The sequence below is a fragment of the Microplitis mediator genome, chromosome 6 (genome assembly GCF_029852145.1).
Source record: "Microplitis mediator isolate UGA2020A chromosome 6, iyMicMedi2.1, whole genome shotgun sequence".
NCBI lineage: Eukaryota > Metazoa > Arthropoda > Insecta > Hymenoptera > Braconidae > Microplitis > Microplitis mediator.
In genome coordinates, this window is record NC_079974.1 from 3,878,227 (window position 1) to 3,899,340 (window position 21,114).

At 29.7% G+C, this 21,114-nt stretch overlaps 1 long non-coding RNA gene across 1 annotated transcript; it reads right to left on the reverse strand.

Moving 5' to 3' along the window:
* Positions 1 to 1,156: 1,156 nt before the first annotated feature.
* On the reverse strand, positions 1,157 to 1,916 carry LOC130670292 (uncharacterized). Its single transcript, XR_008990349.1, has 3 exons — positions 1,794 to 1,916; positions 1,324 to 1,576; positions 1,157 to 1,244 (listed from the first exon to the last, which is right to left on the reverse strand). It is a non-coding gene; the product is annotated as an uncharacterized LOC130670292 (long non-coding RNA).
* Between the last annotated feature and the right edge of the window lie 19,198 nt (positions 1,917 to 21,114).

Consider the following 21,114-nt stretch of genomic DNA (forward strand, 5'->3'; position numbering starts at 1 on the left):
AGCTCGATAAATTTATTTGCTTAGTTGAAGAAATTTATTTCTTGGTTGGAAAATTTTTTTTTGCTTGCGACAAAAAAAAAATTTTTTTGGCCCAAGAAAGTTTGTTTTTGGTTAAAAAAATTATTTTTCATAGTTCAAAGACTTTCTTGTTTTAGGTCAATACATTTTTTCTTGACTCAAAAATGTAACAATCTTCAATTGCCAAGAAAAAAATTTTGCGAATTAAAAAAAAATGTTCTCGAACCAAGAAAAAAAATGGTTTGGGCCGAGAGAGTTTTTCTTGACTACCCATACAAAGAACGGTGATCGGTTGATCATCGGGCTATGATAGCCGTCCGATCCTCGAGCATCGGCTGAGGATCGGAATATGTGTAGGAACTAGACTCGCTGGGCCTCGGATGTTAACATCAGCGCGAGGCTGCCGATTGAGCATCGGCCGAGGATAGTAACCGAGCATCGGCCGAGGATAGTAACCGAGTATTGGCCGAGGATAGGATACGAAGATTGTCCTATTGTAGCTGCCTAGGATCGGCTCATCGTCGTAATTTTGTCTCGGCCAAGGATATTGACCGACTGCTGACCAAGCGTGGTTTAAATGAAATTTCCAAAAAAATTATATCGTATCAATATTTATAGAAAAAATAATTTATTTTAGATAAACATTAGAAATATAACAATAAAATAGAATAAGTTTTTGAATTTTTGATATTATTATAATAGTATTTTAGTATTAGTATAATTATAATAGTAGTAATGATAGAATAATAATAATAGCAATAATAAAAGTTACAATATTAATAATAACAGTTATAATGGAAAAATATTTATAAGTTTAATAGTTTACGCCCGTTTTTTTTTTACTGCCATCTCTGTCTGCAAAATTAGCCAAAAATGACCCAACGCTTGACCTTAAATTTTTAATTTGTTCCGAGTCACCGAATTTTTTTAGTAAAACATCTGAAATATAAAATATATATTGTAAATAAATAAATACATCGCGTGACAACTGCCAAAAAAGCGTATAAAAAAAGTTTTTTTTGTCATTTAGATCAAAATCACTCAAAACGTCAAGATCAATATAAAATAATTTATACACCGTTTTGTCATTTGTCACGCGCAATATTATAGGATTTAAGGGTATTCTCAGACAGTACCCCCCACTTTTTAAAAACATCTAATGACTTTCAACTGTTTCATCGTGATTTCGGCACGTTTGAAGTGTCGCTTTCCTCTTTCTAAAGTATCTGGAAATAAGTTTAATATCATGTATAAAACCATAGTTAGAAAAAAGTCAATACCAAATAATCAATTTTAGCAATTTACCAGTACTCGAGATTATTTCGACTTCACAAAGTGTCCAGTTTTTCTTTGGTCGAGATTTTTTCTCTAAATATTTGTCTCTTTTATTTAAATCTTTTTTTGTATTCGGATAATAGCAATATAATTTTTCTTCCACAATGTCAATCCATGAATATGGGACCAAATCAATTTCATCGTAACCAGGACCTCGTCTTGGTAAAAAGCACACAACTGCATATTCACTTGGTCCTTCGTTATCGGAATTTTGAACACTCATCTAATATTTAACAAATTAACATGAATACAATTAAAGTAAAACTAACCTATCAAAGGCATTCAAAAGAAATTAACTAGAAATTTATCAATCACACTTAAAACGGGTAAAACAATTGTTTATCTATCCGAAAAATAACAATTTTGTTATAATAAATTTAAATAAATAAAATAAAGTAAAATTTTAAAGATTTTTTAGTTTTTAAAAAGAAATTACTTACGTTGAACGTTTGCTTTAGCGATCCTTCTATTGTTTCACGTGTTTACGCTCACGTGCTACACTTGTTTTTGAATTCTCAACAAAAGCAGAGCATACGCGCACACACATAGACGCAACTAACTTCTTACTCACGCACACAAGACAGTGCCCCACCTAAAATTCAATCTATACAGTATACATAGACGCAGTCAACCAGTCGATGCGAGTTTGTCACGGATATACGCACACAACTGCAAATACATAATTGCAAATAAATAATTTAGTGCGCATGCGCAAAAGAAAATTTATCATATCGTCGACCGAGGATCGGCTGATGATCGGATTTCATCGTTATTACTATAGTTCGGTTACCGATGGTGTCCCAGCCATAGGCTGATAATAGAGCACTGACGCTCGACCGAGCATTGGTAGCCGATCGTCGGTCGATCCTAGATTTTTTTCGAGCATCGGCGACTTCGTATGGGTAAAAGAATTTTAGTTTTAGACTGAGAAATGATGTCTTCCACGAAGAAAATAATTTCTTGATCCAAATAATTTTTTACTTCAATAAAGTACAAAACTTCGCTTAGTTCAAGAAACAAATTTCGAAGACATATTATTTCTTGGTTCAAGATTTCCTTCTTTTTGGTGCACACCCACACACGGATGATATTCTAAACATGATCAGAATAGCTTCCTAGGACCTCAAAACTCCGACACCTGATAGAATTTCAAATTTCGGAGTAATAATAATAATTTCCCGATTTTTTCGAAAATCATTGATTTTCTTAGCGTGAAGTTAAAATTTTTTTTTATTCAATTTTTAACTCGAGTTTCTGACTCCAAAACATATGCATTCGACGTAGAAGAATATATCTTAAAAATAATAGAAATTACTTGTAAGTAATTTACGTTTAAACAATTTGGTGGCCCTGAAAAGGGCCGTTGTGAACTCAAGTTCTTGACAATATAACGCTTAGACGTTAATTTTCTTTGCAAACAAAATCTCGAACACATGTTGGAGATTTTGAGCCATAACGACAATTTTATCTTCATCATTAAAACAACGGTAGCAGTTGGTAAAAATCAACCGTATGTCGTTGACGAATCCATCGATCGACTTGTACTGCCGTTGGTCAAGCTTCCGGAATACGGTCGTCAGATCCATGGGAACTTTCACAATGTCCTTGTATTTATCAGGACCCCAACATTGGACATTGAACTCCCTGTAAAATGGCCACGCATATGATTCATGCCACGGAGACAACAGCTCTTGAATTATCTCGCAGCAAGTTATAAATACTTCTTCGCAAAGTTCTTGAACTTCTTCACTGTCCATTCATCTGTTCATCATTGACAAAGTTTTCATAGACGTAATAGTCTAGTCGAGAAGTCGATTTCCTGCACGGAAAAAAACGATTGACAATAATTGTAGTTCCACTTTTGAATATTTATGTTATGTTCAATAACTGATGTCATTTCAGTTAGTAGAATTATGATTTTAATGTTTAAACTGCTATCGTAAACAGTTAACCGTTGAAAAATACTGCTTGACTATTTAAAATTACTACTTGAACCCTAAAAAACTACAAGACACTTGCCAAAAAAATGCTTATGAAATAAAAATTTTATTATCTTTATAACTTAATTCTAGTAATTTTATTTTCTAGCAGTATTTCATTGAAAAGCATCAAAATTTATGTATCGTTAAACATAAAGTAGTAATTATTGGTAATATTAAATATTTATTACTGTTATTACTTTTATATAATTAATACAAATTTAGTGTATAAGTTAAGTACACTACACATTTGTGATCAAGCGAACAATAATTTTAGTTATTACGACTAGAAGTTTATGTTTTTAGTATCTATAACTTTTATTCTATTCTAATTTTATATTTAAATTATCTAGTATTATTGAAATCAATGAATGAAAACAAATTAGTCTTGTTGTCTAGTATTATATTTATGACTTTCAATATAATATCATTAATAAAATTATTATATTGAGTCATTTATGTATAATAAAAAAATCCAAAGATGTTTTATCGTTTGAGCTATGACTTATACTTTTTTTGATTTTGCCAAAAATCTAGACGGCTAATTTTTTTAACAGTTTTTTGTTAGTAACTATAATAATTTTCTTTTGAAAAATAAATCTAAAAAACGATTTTTTCTGGACGGCATTCTGGATCGTTTAAGCCATCAACCATATTTTTAGGAGACTTGTAACTATTTTTCGCAGGTTTTTATCTTCTCGACTAGACTATTATGAGTAATGATCTTATCAGAACATTTCCAGGTAATTTGTCCTTTAAAATAATCACATTTGTCATTATCGTTGAATATAAAAATACTCATTAGAGTCTAGACTATGGAGATAATGAACTGGGAATTTTCACACATTAGACTGACTACTTAAAATTATCAACAAGGTCGAATTATTTAAAAGTATTCAATGTTAATTAACTTCTTTGAGGACCAGGACAAAATAGAGTTCTTCTGAGTCAGAATATTGAGACTACTTCTCATGAAAAAAATTGATAAACAAAATATATGTTAAAATATATTTCATATGAAAAAAATAAATTAAAAATACATAAACAATATATAAATATATACAAAATATGTATAAAAAATACATTTTAAATTGCTGACTTTTGGCCGATTTTCGTAGGGTAGGGCAGAGTAGCCCCCCTGAAATTTTGATAAACGAAAAAAATTTTTTTTTTCGCCTAATTACTATAAATCCGATTTATGTTTGAGCATTTCCAGCCATACGCATGACACCTGGGGCAAAATGGACCAGCCGAAACTTCTGAAAAAATTATTTTTTCATATTTTTTGGCCGTTTCTCTATGTAAGAGGCAATTTTGGTCACTAAAAATTTACAAATAAAATTTTTTTTTCTAGTTGATAAATTTTTGTAATAAAGTAAAACTACACGGAAAGAAATTTTTCGCGGATGCCACTATGTTGTATGGTCGATTCTACCATACTGTATAATAGCAAAGATTTTTTCATTCGTTTAAAAATTGTGAGTATAGATGATTTGACCATCACGGGAATGGTAACATTCACGATAGTCATGGCGGATGAGCCTATGTCAGTATGGGCGTCAAGCCCATACTGCTTGGCGGTATCCACAATGCTTCTGGTAGATAACGCTATTCAATATTGTCAAATTACTTATGCTAATATTGTAGTATTACCAAAGTTTATTTTTTTAAAAAAACAGGTTATACTCCCGTGAAAAAAATTTATAAAAAATATATATGTTAAAATATTACAAAAATATATTTTTCATATAAAAAAAATGTATTAAAAATACATAAAAAATATATAAATATATATAAAAGATGTATAAAAAATATATTTTAAATTGCTAACCTTTAGCTGATTTTCATATATTTTTTATATGTTTTAATTTAATTTTAAATGTGTTAAAAATATATCTTAGAATATATAAAAAAATACATATATAAAAATATAAAATAATTATATAAACAATATATATCAAATATATAAAAAATACAATTATGGAACTATAAAAAATATATATAAAAATTATATTTTTACTTTAACTAACAACTTAGAAAAAAAAATATATAAAATTTATATAAAAAATGTATTTTTTATATACGTTTTTTTTATATATTCATAACTATATTTGGTATGTATTTTTAATATGAATTTTCTTTTATATGAAGAATAAATATTTTTTATATTTTAACATGCACTTTTTTTTTATAGTAAATTTAACGTTTCAGGTATGAGAAATCATTTTTTTTTTAATTAAAAAAATTAATTAAAAATCAAAGTATAAATTTTTTCAAATAAGAATTATTTCCTAATATAACCTGTGATCACTTGTTTACATAAATATATTTATATCTATTTATCGACGAAGTATTGCAGCTACATCTATGCGGTATTGGTAGTAATCCGATAGTGTATTGACTACCGCACAAAGATCTATTGCGGAATGCCCTAGTGGCATTGCCGTTTCTTCAATGTAGTATGGGCCTCAAGCCCATACTTATCTGGTCAATTCTGCTATACAGACATGTAAGCTACACAAAATTTTCTGTACTATACAGTATGGTGAATAATGCCATACTTATGGTACTTGCTGCAATACTGTAATAAGAGTGTGGTGATAAGTACCATACATTTCTTTCCGTGTATAGGATTGTTTTTTTTTTTTTTTTTATTAAATAACAATGAGTAATTACGGTAATCAAGAGTAAACGATCTATTACACCTTAAAAATTTTTTTCGAGTAATATAAAACCGAAAATAGTTGTCAAGAGAAACAAATACATTGTTAATGATGAAAACAATTAAAAAAAAAAAAAAAAAACACAAAAAAAAATTTGTTATCACTTTTTGGAGGGAGGCCGCTCTGCCCCAAAAAAAAAAAATTTTTTTTTTCAGAATTTTGGCAAAATCTCTATAAATTTATTCGAAATAGGACAAAAGTAAAGTGATCTTATGGTTGCAAGCCACAAAAAGTAATAATTAGCCGAAGGGGGCCGCTCTGCCCCATCCTCCCCTATATATTTTATATATTTTAAATATATATTAAAAATCTATCTTAGAATATATAAAAAATACATGTATAAAAATATACAACAAAATTTCTTTTTATATTTAACATATAAAAAAAATATAGCTATGGTAATATAAAAAAAATATATTAGGAATATATTTTTAAGTCAATTAACAACATGAAAAATGATATATATTTGAAATACATACGAAAGCCGGCCAAAAGTTAGCTATATAAAATATAATTTTTATACACATTTTATAAATAGTTTTTTATACATGAAAAATATATGTTTTTTATATTTTAACATATAAATTTTTTTTATAAATTTTGTTCACGGGAAACATGAGCTTGAGTGAAATCGCATGAGCCTACAGAACGATTTTTAATTGTTTTTGTCGATACGTAATTACATATAAAGAAAATCTGTCTATAGTCCATCGGCTGAAGAGGAGGTCCCGTAAACATTTTGTTGGCACCGGGTAAATCCAACTGTTTTTTTATGTATTTTGGGCCAAGGATCACGAAAATCGGGTCCATTTTGTTCAAAAGTGGTGCAAACAATTGTTTATAACAATTTAATTGTTTAAACCGAAATAACTCCCGAACAGCTGGTTTGTTAAGGCAGCGTAGAGGAAAAAAAATGTTCAGAATAAATAAATACACAAAAAAGGTGTCACATGTTTTTTTTGCATCTCGAATATTTCGCGAGATATAATAAAAAAACGAGCCGGCGCTCGGACCTCTCCCTCTCGCACTAGCGACTGCCTATGCGCGAGCTCTCTCTCCGCAAAATCGCGTCAGATGCTTGATTGGCCGGAATTTTTTAAAGTTTTTTACATTAAAAATCAAAAAAAAAAAAATCGACAAATTGTCGATACTACCAATCGACAGTGTTTTTTCTGAGACAAATTTCTGTCATATCGTCAAAAGACGTTTTTTTTTTTGTTCACAAATGTTATAAACAAATGGATTTTTTCAAAGTCTAGATTGGGATTAAAAAATCGATAAAATGTTGATACTACCAATCGACAACATTTTTTATGACACAAATTTCTGTCGGATCCACAAAAGACGATTTTTGGTATTATCGACATTTTTTCGATGTTTTGAACCCATTTCGGACTTTGAAAAAAACCATTTGTTTATAACATTTGTGAACGAAAAAAAAACGTTTTTTGTGGATACGACAGAAATTTGTTTCATAAAAAATGCTGTCGATTGGTAGTATTGACAATTTGTCTATTTTTTTTTTTTTTTTTTTTGATTTTTAATGTAAAAAACTTGGACAAATTCCGGCCAATCAAGCATCTGACGCGATTTTGCGGAGAGAGAGCTCGCGCATAGGCAGTCGCTAGTGCGAGAGGGAGAGGTCCGAGCGCCGGCTCGTTTTTTTATTATATCTCGCGAAATATTCGAGATGCAAAAAAAACATGTGACACCTTTTTTGTGTATTTATTTATTCTGAACGTTTTTTTTTCCTTTACGCTGCCTCAACAAACCAGCTGTTCGGGAATTATTTCGATTTAAACAATTAAATTGTTATAAACAATTGTTTGCACCACTTTTGAACAAAATGGACCCGATTTTCGTGATCCTTGGCCCAAAATACATAAAGAAGAGTTGGATTTACCCGGTGCCAACAAAATGTTTACGGGACCTCCTCTTCAGCCGATGCACTATTTTGATTTATCCGGAAAAAATAACATTTTATGTTATTTTTATAACTTTTCAGCGCCGATATCTTCCGAACTAATGATCCGATTGTGACGTTCGAGGTGGCATTCGGCGTGTTTTATTGAGTTCTAGAGCTGATTAGATTTTGAAATTGATCTGATAAGTCACTTCAAAGATAATCGACAAAAACCGTTTTTTATAATTTCTTTCGCCAACGATTTTTCTCGAACAAAATTAATTTGTTGATCGGTTAACGTTTGAGATGGTTGAGGTGGCATTCGACACGGCAATCAAAAACTTGTTCATTTGGTGCAACAAAATGAAAATTCGATATCTCAACAGAATTTATATTAAAACCAGCGAAAATACCTACTGATGACTATTGATTTAACCACTATGACCGTTTATGATCGACTCTCATCATTCTAATCGAAAAACATCGACAGCCATTTTGTTCAGTGAGACGACTTGAAGTACTGGAGAGGAATAGCGCTCTCTTCATGGTCCGCGCCCTTGGAAAGTGGTCTCTCCATGGTCCGCGCCACTTAACATTAATTATTTTAAGAAATTCGAGTATATAATTTTCTATTCATCTGTATTTTTTAAATGCCAGCATAATAAAGATATGTAATATATATTTCTCCTAATAAAAGAGTAAGAGAGAAAGAGAGAGTTTCATATCTCAAAAGAAGATTTCACTAGATTAGCGACATGTAAGTTGATTTTTTTTCCCAAGCTCTGGTGGCGATCACTGGCTGGTAGACCTTAAGTAGAATTCAATTTTTTGCACTTATCTGTTATCGTTCGTTTTATTTAAATATTAAAAACTATAGTATTATATAGTACAGTTATAACACTGTTATAAGACTCAAGAGAATTTTCCTTCAACAAAGATATTTTTCAAAGATTGGTTCAAGTAAGTAACGTACCTAGGTTAAGATAAATGTTTATTATACTAAGAAATGCAAGCTTTTAAAACAAGTAATTCTATTATTAGGCCAAGTATGAAATATATTCTGGCTTAAGAATTTTTTTCTTAATTCAAGATTGACAATTCAAGAAATTATTTTACTTCGTTCAACAAATTTTCTGTTTTCATTTCACCCGCTGAAAAATATCTTTGTTGAAGGAAAATTCTCTTGAGTCTTATAACAGTGTTATAATCGTTACTATATAATACTATAGTTTTTAATATTTAAATAAAACGAACGATAACAGATAAGTGCAAAAAATTGAATTCTACTTAAGATCTACCGGCCAGTGATCGCCACCAGAGCTTGGGAAAAAAATTCAACTTACATGTCGCTAATCTAGTGAAATCTTCTGTTGAGATATGAAACTCTCTCTTTCTCTCTTACTCTTTTATTAGGAGAAATATATATTACATATCTTTATTATGCTGGCATTTAAAAAATACAGATGAATAGAAAATTATATACTCGAATTTCTTAAAATAATTAATGTTAAGTGGCGCGGACCATGGAGAGACCACTTTCCAAGGGCGCGGACCATGAAGAGAGCGCTATTCCTCTCCAGTACTTCAAGTCGTCTCACTGAACAACCCATACGAAGTTACCGATGTTCAGAAAAAAACCGTTGATCGGCCAAGGGATGGATACTAATGCTCGGCCAAGCATCGGCGTCTTGTAACGGCCTATGGCCGGATAACCATCGATCGCCGCACTATACATATCTAGTTGACTCGCAATCATCAACCGTTCCTCGACCGATGATTTGATAAATTTCTGTCTGCACATGCGCACTAAGTGTCACATGAACTATTTTTTCAATAAATAACAAGGAACCGCAAAACTAAATATTTTGACGTATATTTTAAAAATAAATTTATCAGTTTCATCAATGGTGATTTTATAAATTTTTAGCAAAATGTCCGAGCGCGTAAAAAAATATCGAGCGATCAGGAAAGTGATGAATGATAAAAAACTACAGAATAACGTATTACCAAATTTGAAAACTGTAAGTACTACGAGTTATGGTGAAAGTGATGATAATGTTAATAGTGAAATAACTGATGATTGTTTTTTAAATAGTGAAACTGATAATTGTTGTCATACTGATAGTGAAGTTGTTCATGACAATAGTTTATTAAATGTTGATTTCGTTGATGAAAATATCGAGTCTCAATCCGAATTAGAAAGTGAGGTTATATCGTGTCATGAAATGCAAGCTGATGATATAGATGATAGTGAAAATGAAAGTGATTATGAAGAAATTGATGAAAATCCAGAGAAATTGCAAGAAAAACTACGTCAATGGGCTTTAGATAATATAGCTAGTCTTCAGTTGAATGTGATTTCGAGTTTGCTTGTATTATTAAGAGAAGAAGGTCATCCAACGCTTCCTAAAACGGCACAGACATTACTCCAAACTAAACGTCATCAAGTTGTAGAATCTATATCAAGCCTGAAAGAAACTGAAAGTGATTATAAATATATAGGCGTAGCTAATGGATTAAAAAAGATCATTTCACCAAAAATATTTCTTGAAGATACAATCGAAATATTAATTCATATTGACGGTTTGCAAATTTATAAAAATTCCCAAATGCAAGTGTGGCCTATTACTATTAAAATTTTTAGTACAAAATATATAACTCAACCATTCGTTGCTGCAATTTACTGTGGTGATTCAAAACCTGCTAATGTCAAAGAATATCTTTCGGACTTTGTGAAAGAATGTAAAAAATTAATTAAGACAGGAATTGTAATTGAGGAAAAAAATTATTTTTTAAAAATAATCGCAGTAGTCGCTGATTCTCAAGCTAGATCGTTCATCAAACTTTGTAAAACAGCAGGAACATTTTATGCATGTGAGAGATGCACAACGAAGGGAATATCTGTAGGAGAAAAAAGAAAAAAGAAAAGGGTTTATCCAGATATGGATTGTGAGCTTCGTACCAAAGAAAGTTTTATCAACCAAACTCAAAAAGGGCATCACAAAGATGAGTTAAAATCTCCTTTATGTAAATTGCCAAATTTTGATCCCGTGACCTCAGTTGTCTTAGATTCAATGCATTTATTATACCTCGGTGTAATGAAGACTTTAATGGAATCTTGGATCTTACGAACAAGTATTGCGCGTTTAAGAATAAATAAAGTTATCGAATTAAAATCAAAGTTTTTGAAACTAACAAGTTCCGTGCCTTTCGAGTTTCAGAGAAAAAAATTTGATACTAATGAATTAGCAAGGTGGAAAGCGACTCAGTTTCGTTTCGTTCTATTGTATTGTGGTCCCATAGTTTTAAAAAAAGTCTTGCCTCATCAGTTTTATAAACATTTTTTACTTTTATTTGTTGCTTGTCGCATTTTACACTCCAATGAACTTATGATAACATTCAACAGCTATGCCAAAGAATTGTTAAGAAAATTTTTTTTTTTATTGCCATCATTATACGGTAAACAATCACAAACTTTAAATATGCATAACTTAATACATCTAGCTGATGATGTGTTAAATTTAAATCTATCTCTCAGTGAATTATCAGCGTTTTGGGGTGAGAATTACATTGGTAAGATGAAAAAATTAATAAAATCACCTTACAAACCTTTGACTCAAATACTCAATCGATTGTCAGAGTTGGAACATGAGAAAGTTATAAAAATTAAAAAAAAAAAAAGTGTTCAGAATTTTGTGATTGATGATTCATCCACTTTTGTCTACGACGAAATAACTTACACCAGTGTCTCGAGTGTGACTCTAAATGAAAACTATTTAAGTTCACAAAAACCAAATAATATCATTTTGTTAAAAAACAAAAATATTGTTTTAATTGATAAAATATTAACAACAAGTAATAATTCGCAAAGTGTACCTATGACGAGTGAAATTTACATTTTAGGCCGTCAAATGTTAAATATAGGCACTTTATTTGATTACCCCACTCCCTCATCGGACATTGGTATTTTTTTAGGAGAAAATTTTTCCGAACCAAGTGAATTATATTCAGTGGAATTAATAAAAAATAAATGCATCCTATTCGATTGTGACGATAAAATGTGTGCTGTGTCTTTACTACACGAATAATTAAATAAAGTTTTTAAGTGCATAAAAACCGTTAGTGTTTTCTGTTAATAGAAACTTAATTGTTCAGGTTAAAAACATTTCCTTGATCAATTAGTTGAAATAAATAAAAATATTTACTTAATTACTATAAGGGTTGAAAATGGAAGTGCCGCGTAGATTTGTGAACTTGCATATCATTATATATATATATATATATTCATTTTAAATTTTACAATAGCTATAGACTGTCTATACACATACTCAACTTCAGATGGGGCGTCAGTGTGAGTATGTATGTGAAAATAAGATAGACGAGAAGTCAGTCACTGCTGTGCGTGAATATGTGTGCGATGGTTTCAATTTCACTAAGTCGAGTGTAGTGCGTGTGTGTGAACACGTGAGGGTAGCTCAGCTACTGGCATGCGACTTCCCTCGCATTTTCTTAAAGACAAAAGAATTGACCCGTTATGTACGCCTGTTAATAAAGTACTACGTATATCCTTATAATTATAATTTAACATTATTTTATTTAGTAAAAGTGGTAATAATAAAGTGATAATAATTAGTAAAGTAATAACTAGCAACTATATAATTAACTAGTGATAGTAAATAATTTCAATAACAAAAAACAAAAAAATAAAGCCATATAACCTAAACCAGCGGACAATTATTTAAAAATAAAAAAAGTGCGCAATAAAATCATCGAAATACTAGTTACCAGATATAACGTAAGTAATTATGTTAATTAATTATTAATTTTTAAATAATTTATTGCGATATTTTATTTTTTTTTTTCCTAAATATTAAAAATTCTATTAAATGTGAATGCCGCAGGAATTTTTCATTTCCAACATTTTTACACTTATATTTTGAGTGAATTAATAATTATTTTGTCGGCTCTCAGTGTTATTTATTTTTAATTGTTTTCATTGATTCTTTTTTTTTTATCGAGTCTACGTTCCCTATAATTCAGTGTTTATTATGATCCTGAAGTTCACAGACAATTAACAATTTTCGGATTTTTTTTAACAAATAAAATATCAAAAAAAAAAATTAATAATAAATAAAAATCTACACATGTAGAAAATAAAAAAAAACTATAAGTGAAATTTTTAAAAATATCTAAATTTTTTAAATTTTTCGTTGTTAAAAAAATCCAAAATTTATCAGACGTCGGCTCATTTCAGTATCACGTGTTTATTGCGTATTTAATTATATTATCTGTTATAATACAAATATTATTGCTTAATTTGCGAAAGTTTTTGTAATTGTTTAAATTAATTTCTTTTATGCTAGATGGCTGATGGTGATTACGAAAATAATGAACCCAGCAAATATGCCGTGGTTTGTTTTTTACCAAGAAGAGATAATGGTCTCGATGAAATAGATTTAGTGCCGTATTCTTGGCTAGATTTTGTTGATGAAAAACTAATGTGCGCTTACCCAAATAACAAAAAAGATTTAAAAAAACGAGAGAAATATCTTGAAAATTCGACTCCCCCAAAAACTTCATGGCCACTTTGCGAAGTTGAAATTATTTCCACTACAGGTAAGTTGCAAATAATTCATTATGATATTGTGAATTATCATTAAATTGATATACTTGATCCTCATGGATTATTCTTTTTTATTCTTGTTAAATTCGCTATATACAATTAAAATATATTATTTCAGATACATTAGAAAAAGGAAAACGTCGTTTGGCACGGGCGGAAACTACTTTACAGGTAGATACGGATCGAAATAGTGTCTCCCATCCGCAAGACATCGAACAACTCTCAAACGACGAAATTAATAATGAATTCACTAAAGTGAGGTCTATGAGCTCAAGCATACCATCTCTTCAAGACACTGGTTTGTCCGACAACACTATTCAAAAAAAGTTACCTAAAGCTAAAGGTAAATTTATTATTGGTATTATTATTATTGAGATATTATCAATTAAAATATTAAAATTAATTAATCATTTGCTTTTATTGATGTTCCGTACCAGATCGTGTCAGATCGAATATTAACATTGCAGTAGCAAGTCAAGAACAAGTTTCAACTACTGACGACATGCTGTTTAGTAAGTGTTTATCGTTTTCATTTGAGTAAATTAAATAAAATAGTTTAATTAAAATATTAATATTCTATATTCTTTTATGTACTGTGTACTCTTAAAGAAATTTAAATTATTAGTCTCTATGATTCCACCGTAAAAGTGATTAGTTAATATTATTTAATCTATATTAAGTGTATGTGGGATTTTTTAATTTTCTTTCTGAACACTTTTGTTATCAAGAATATAAATAGTATTAATTTATGATTATCATAATAATTATTCATAATATCTTTAAATATTTTACTGGTTGGTATTGTTTCAGATCGCTTAAAGGAATATATTGATGAAAAATTTGAAGAACTGTACAAAAAATTATATGCCATGAAGACGAGTACTGAGTATGTGGTCAAACAGGAAACTAAAGGCGTCAAAACTCAAATTGTCATGAGCCAATCTGCTACTGTTCCTAACATGACTTTAACATCTGCGATGGAAGCTTACAACAATATTTTCCCAATAGACGATAAGGATCGTTTTGTGGAATTCGATACAGAGTTGGCCGCAGAAGACAATAAGAACAAACTAAAAAATTTATTTAAAGTCTTGATTTATTGCGAGACAAATACGATGGTTCTAATCCGAAAAACTATCTCAGAGGTAATTACTCCAAAAGTACAATTATTCTACTCAGGCAGCGGGAGAATTGTATTGGGAAAGGGTAAACTAAATTTTGGTTCGACCAACACGTTTAATTGCTTGAAAGGTTAGTTGAATTTGTTAAAATTCTAGGTTTAATTAAATTTATCTATTTAACAATAATAATTTTCTATTCCAGAGGTCGTTCACGAAAAATTTGGGGACTCCGAACAAAGTAAGAGTTTAGCAACTAAACTGAGTACTTTTTTGGCCAACGCAGGAGACAGAAATGGAGGTCGGGCGCAACGCGCAAAAAATTAACTTAAGATGACATTTATTTAAATGATTACCGCTTACAACTATATTACATAATTATGATTATTACATACTATTATTACTACATACTATTGTTAGGTACTATTATTACTTATAACTATTATTACATACTCTTTATTGCTAATTCTTGTTTTATTGTGTTGCAATATTACTTATAATTATTGTTTTTTTATAACTAAACTTTAAATATTATAATTTTATAATACCAATTATTTAATACTTCCAATAAATAATAATATTTCTATTTAAAATAATTGTTAAAGTAAATGATTGAGACCGAGATAGACTAATTATAATCGACGCAGCAATAAGTGTTTTCCGAACACTTACAACAACTAAGATGTCTAAGGACAACTAAGATGTCAACGACTAAGGATGTCAACAACGTTTATGCTAGTGTCATCAAAAGTTTTAGATTCCAAAACTTTCAGTTAGTGCTTGGTTAGCACGCAGCTAATATGTATGGTCGATACTCTGTCACTACGATCGGCTGAGTTCTGTTCATTACGTTCGGTCGATCTCCACTTTTTATGCTTGGCCGAAACTTGGACACTATGCTTGGCTGATGTCCAGTTTTCATGCTTGGCCGTAAATCATATACTATGCTAGGCCGTGAATCGTATACTATGCTTGGCCGTAGTTCGTATACTATGCTTGGCCGATGGTCAGTCGCCTATATCGGCATGGCGTTACCATCCGATGCTCATCCAGTCTTGGTCCAAGGATATTTCCTGATTCTCGGCCGATGCTCAAGGATAAGTGGCCAGTCTTGGCCCAAGACTGGGCCGATCCTCATTTCTTGTATGGGAAAATGGCTGTCGATGTTTTTCGATTAGAATGATGAGAGTCGATCATAAACGGTCATAGTGGTTAAATCAATAGTCATCAGTAGGTATTTTCGCTGGTTTTAATATAAATTCTGTTGAGATATCGAATTTTCATTTTGTTGCACCAAATGAACAAGTTTTTGATTATTCAACTGACGGTATTAATGCTTTACTTGGAATGATATTATTTATGTCTTTCACTTAAAAAATCAAAGAAAATGTAGCTTTTATTAATAAAAAAACAAAATAATCGGAAAAATAAAATTTTCTTGATTGCTTTATGTACGTATTTCATTTTTTAATGCTTTAGATTGTTAATAAAAAGTAAAAAAATCCATATTTTCTTAATAATAATGTAGATAGGGGAGGTTGGGACACGAAAGCATTCTTAAGCCGGTTTTTTTTTGTGGCTTTTAACCATCAAATTCGTTTACTTTCCGTCTATTTCAGAAAAATCATCAGTCAAAATTGTGCAAAAAAACGAAAAAAAAATTTTTTTTGCTGCGGAACGAAGGGCCTCTTTCCCAAAAAATTAAAAAGAAAAATTTTTTTATTTTCTGTCAAGTTATGACCTCTATAATATTTTTATTATAGTTCAGGTCAATATGTGATATGTGGGGCAAAATGGACTACTCGAAAAAAAAATTGTAACGAAAAAATTTAAATTTTTCCATTTTCCGTCAAGTTAATTATTTTGTTACAATTTTTTTTTTATGGTCCATTTCATTCCACAAGTTTAAATATAATATTCATTATGATGCCAAAGAATAACTGATAAAGTGGTAAAAAATCTGTGGTACAATGATTGATATTTATATAATATTCTTTTGTACTTTTTTAAATTTTCAGCCTGTAAATGAAATATTTGAAAGAATGGGATAACTTTTTTTTAAATAAGGATATCCAGATACAGTCCAGATCAGGAACTCGTCAGGCTGACCCGATGGCAAGTAATTTTTTATTTCAAATTTTATAAAGTTTTATAAAATTTTATTAAGTTTTATAAAAATTTATAAAATTTCATTAAATTTTACCAGGTCATTTTCAGTATAAAGTTTTATGAAATTTTGTAAAATTTTATAAAATTTTAGAAAGTTTTATAAAATGATTTTTTTTTCCGGGACGTGTCACCCATCCAATTAATGTCCAACCTTGATGCTGCTTAATTTTCGTTATTGGAGAATCGTAGTCTGCTCCGCTCGTCTATTGGTCACTTAAAGCTTAGATAAATTCGTTGCTATATTCATGAATTCTTATCAGCCATATGTCATAGTATTAATTTATAATTATATATAAAAAATAAATTTAAATAATTTAACTATCGACTGTTCAATGGACATAGAATTTTGAAATTAATTAAATTTATTGATTTTTAATGAATTAAATTTTTGAATTAATGGCGAAACCTTTGAACTTTTTCTTGAGTAACGACGATTTAATTTAAATTGCTAGTTGACAAAATAAAAGTTTAAAAACATTAAATTGAAATTATCACATTATGTAATATATATATATATAAATATGTAAGAGAAAAGGATGGTGGGATAGGTAAAACGAGGTACTTCTAAAATTTTATAAAAAAAATTTTTTTTTTTTAAATCTTTTAAAACTATCCCAAAATTACTTTTGTAAATATAATTAAGCATTATTTTGAATTTTTTTCGTTTAACTCTTTCAAGAATCGAGTGCTCGTCGAAAAATGTTAAAGACTATTGTATTATCATAAAAACTATTAAAAACTTGATTATCTTCCTTTGCATCCAATAATTGTGTAAAATATAATTTTTCTCAAAGTAAATAACTTACAAAAAATTTTAATAAAATCAAACTTATTCAATATTCAGAATTTTGTTTTTTTTTTCTACATTTTTTGGGGGTACCCTGTGTATATTTAGGTAATCAATTATGTTTTTTATAATATAATTTTCATTTTGTTTATCACCATATTTTATCTGCAAAAATAAAATTTTTCTTTTATGGCCATTGAAAATTTTGTCTATTTACTTTGAATTTCTAACAATTTTTATAATCATTTTTAATAAACTTTATCAAATCGTGTGAAATTTTATCAATTTTAGCAAAATGCTACCCCACACTAGATGCAATAGTGACATCAAATTCTCTAAAGTTTTATGAAATATTATATAATTTTATACAATTTCATACAATTATATGAAATTTAATCTTATTATTACTTCCCTTTTGAGATCTTACTTTATATAATAGTATAAATTTGTATAAGATTTCATAAGATTGCATATAATTTTATAGAATCGTATACAACTTTATAAAATTTCATCTAAATATTACTTCTTTTCTAAGGAATTACTTTATAAAATTGTATAAAATTTAATATAATTTTGTAAAATCGGATAAAACTTTATAAAATTTCATACAATTATATCAAATTTCATTTAATTATTACTTCCCTCACTACAAGATCTTACTTTATGAAACTGTATAAAAATTTATATAATTTAATGAAATTGTATAAAAGTTCATCAGCTCTAGGATTCAAGAAAACGCGCCGATGCTTTTATTTTTGCGACTTTTTTTTTTTTTCGCTCCCATCCCGAAATTTTGTTGGAAATACCCCAAAAAAAATTCCCTGAGAGTGTGAGCCCTTAATATTAATATTAAGTACTCGACCACAGCGTGTGAAGATTTCCAATTTAAAGTACACGTAAACTTGGGTTTATATTTTTTAAACTTCTATAACTCCGCGGCATTTTATGATATCATCTCGCCCAAAGTCGCGATTTTCTCAGAATTAAATGCTCTACAAAAGTAGTCATGGTCGCGAAGTCGTAACTCGTACAGGTGGGGTAGTACGGACCGCTAAACTGAATTTTTTCATAGGATTCTTGTTTTTTCTCTCAACAACAAAACCTACAGAAAAAATGCAAATGACAATTTTATAGGAAATTCAATTTCCTACAAAAAAGGTCTTTGGCACCGTATCACTTAGATCGATATTTTCTGAAATATTAGTCAAATAAAAAATCAATATTTTCTAAGATTTGATTCGACATTTTATGGGAATTCAATGCTGCGTAAACTTCAATAATTAATATCTCAAAAAGTATCAATCTAAGTGATTCAGTGCTAAAGACCTTTTTTGTAGGAAATCAAATTTCCTATAAAGTTGTCATTTGCATTTTTTCTGTAGGTCTTGTTGTTTATGAGATAATGAGAGAAAAAACAAGAATCCTATGAAAAAATTCAGTTTAGCGGTCCGTACTACCCCACCTGTACAAGTTACGACTTCGCGACCATGACTACTTTTGTAGAGCATTTAATTCTGAGAAAATCGCGACTTTGGGCGAGATGATATCATAAAATGCCGCGGAGTTATAGAAGTTTAAAAAATATAAACCCAAGTTTACGTGTATTTTAAATTGGAAATCTTCACACGCTGTGGTCAAGTACTTAATATTAATATTAAGGGCTCAAACTCTCAGGGAATTTTTTTGGGGGTATTTCCAACAAAATTTCGGGATGGGAGCGAAAAAAAAAAAATAGTCGCAAAAATAAAAGCACCCTAATGTTTATATATATTTTTACAAACATAAAACTAAAGATTTCATGCTATAAAATGCTTTTTTTTTAAATCTCAATACGATTATTATTCATGAAGTAACAGTTTTGCAAAAATCACTAAAAAATTTCTAAAAATTTTTTTTTCCTTTAATTTTTGGTATGAGTGTGTTTTTTAAATTATATATGTATAATAATATCGAAATTTTTTAAATATTGAAATTATAAGTTTATATATAAAACGAGAATATAATTTGAGATGTAATATCATATGTATACAATTATATATATTATAAATTATATGGATTATAATAATATTGAAATTATACATTAATTTATAAGATGAAACATATATTTTACGTTATAAATTAATATATAAAGCGGTCATATAATTATTGATACAATATCACATGTATATAATCACATATATTATTAATGATATGGATTATTATAATATTAAACGAATACATTATTATATATGATAAATCATATATTAATCAATATTAATAATTTTGCCGCCATATATGTTTAGTTATTTACCATATATTTTTTTATATATTATCGACAGTATATGGTTTTTTCATAAGGGCGGATATTCCATATATTATTGCTCTGACCTAAGTCAGAACTCATTAAAATCGTGATTTTAATCACTGCCATTGATTTAATCAAGCGATGACATTGATTTCTGCCTTAACATATTTATTTCAGAGAACATATAATCGATAATAAAAATGTAAAAGCCGCGCTTCGAGCTTCATTAATGATTTTCGACTCTTAACATTTCAAACTATAGCATAAAACGTGAGTTGTTAGCTTGGAAAGCTCATAAAAAAAATGGTTCCATGTAATAGCACTTGAAGAGCTCGAAAATATATATTCACAATGATGTTTTCAAGCTCCTTGAGCTCGAAAACAGCGTGAAATTTCGGGCTGGCCCGCAGGGTCAACCGACGCCCGGATTTTTTTTTATGGTTTATCGTCAAAAAAAAAAATCCAAAAATTATTAGACGTCTGCTAACTACAGTATCAGTAATTATCTTTATTAAATAAATGAATGTCAATTTTGAAAGAGTTTTGGACAAAGGGTATGAGTTGAGGTATTTATGAAACTTGAGTTAGTTTTTACGTGTAAAATATTTGGTGGCCCTGAAAAGGGCCGTTTTCAACTCAAAGTTCGGGAACTTGAGTATCTATTTATCTGTATCGTCACCTAGAAAAACAGTCAGCTTTATCTGTAAAATTAGATTTCCGTCCACCAGTAGACGCAACAAGTCGGGGTCACTTCGTTTGAAGAAACCCCCGAGGTATATGTAATTGTCGTAGTCGTTGAACGGTTGTATTTTCGCAGGCAGTCTCAGTAGGTTACCTTCCTCATCCACCACACAGCATTCGAGCTCAAAGCTGATTTCAGAATGCTCCGATTTCAATGGAAGGATCCCCAAAGTGATCCAGTGTTCGTCTTCTTCGTCGTGGCTAACCTCTACTTTGAAGCTCCAAACGTCGTTGACCTGGAGACCTGAGGGAAACTCTATAAATATCGGAGTAACTGTCCCAGCATCGTTGATGAAGAGGTGTTCGTCGAAGTACTCCAGTTCAACAGAGTATACAGTTGTGTACGTTGAAATTTGGAAATTACAGTCCATGATGTGTCAATAAATGATGAAAGTAACTTGCGAAGCGTATAGCGCAACGTTTCGAGCGTAATG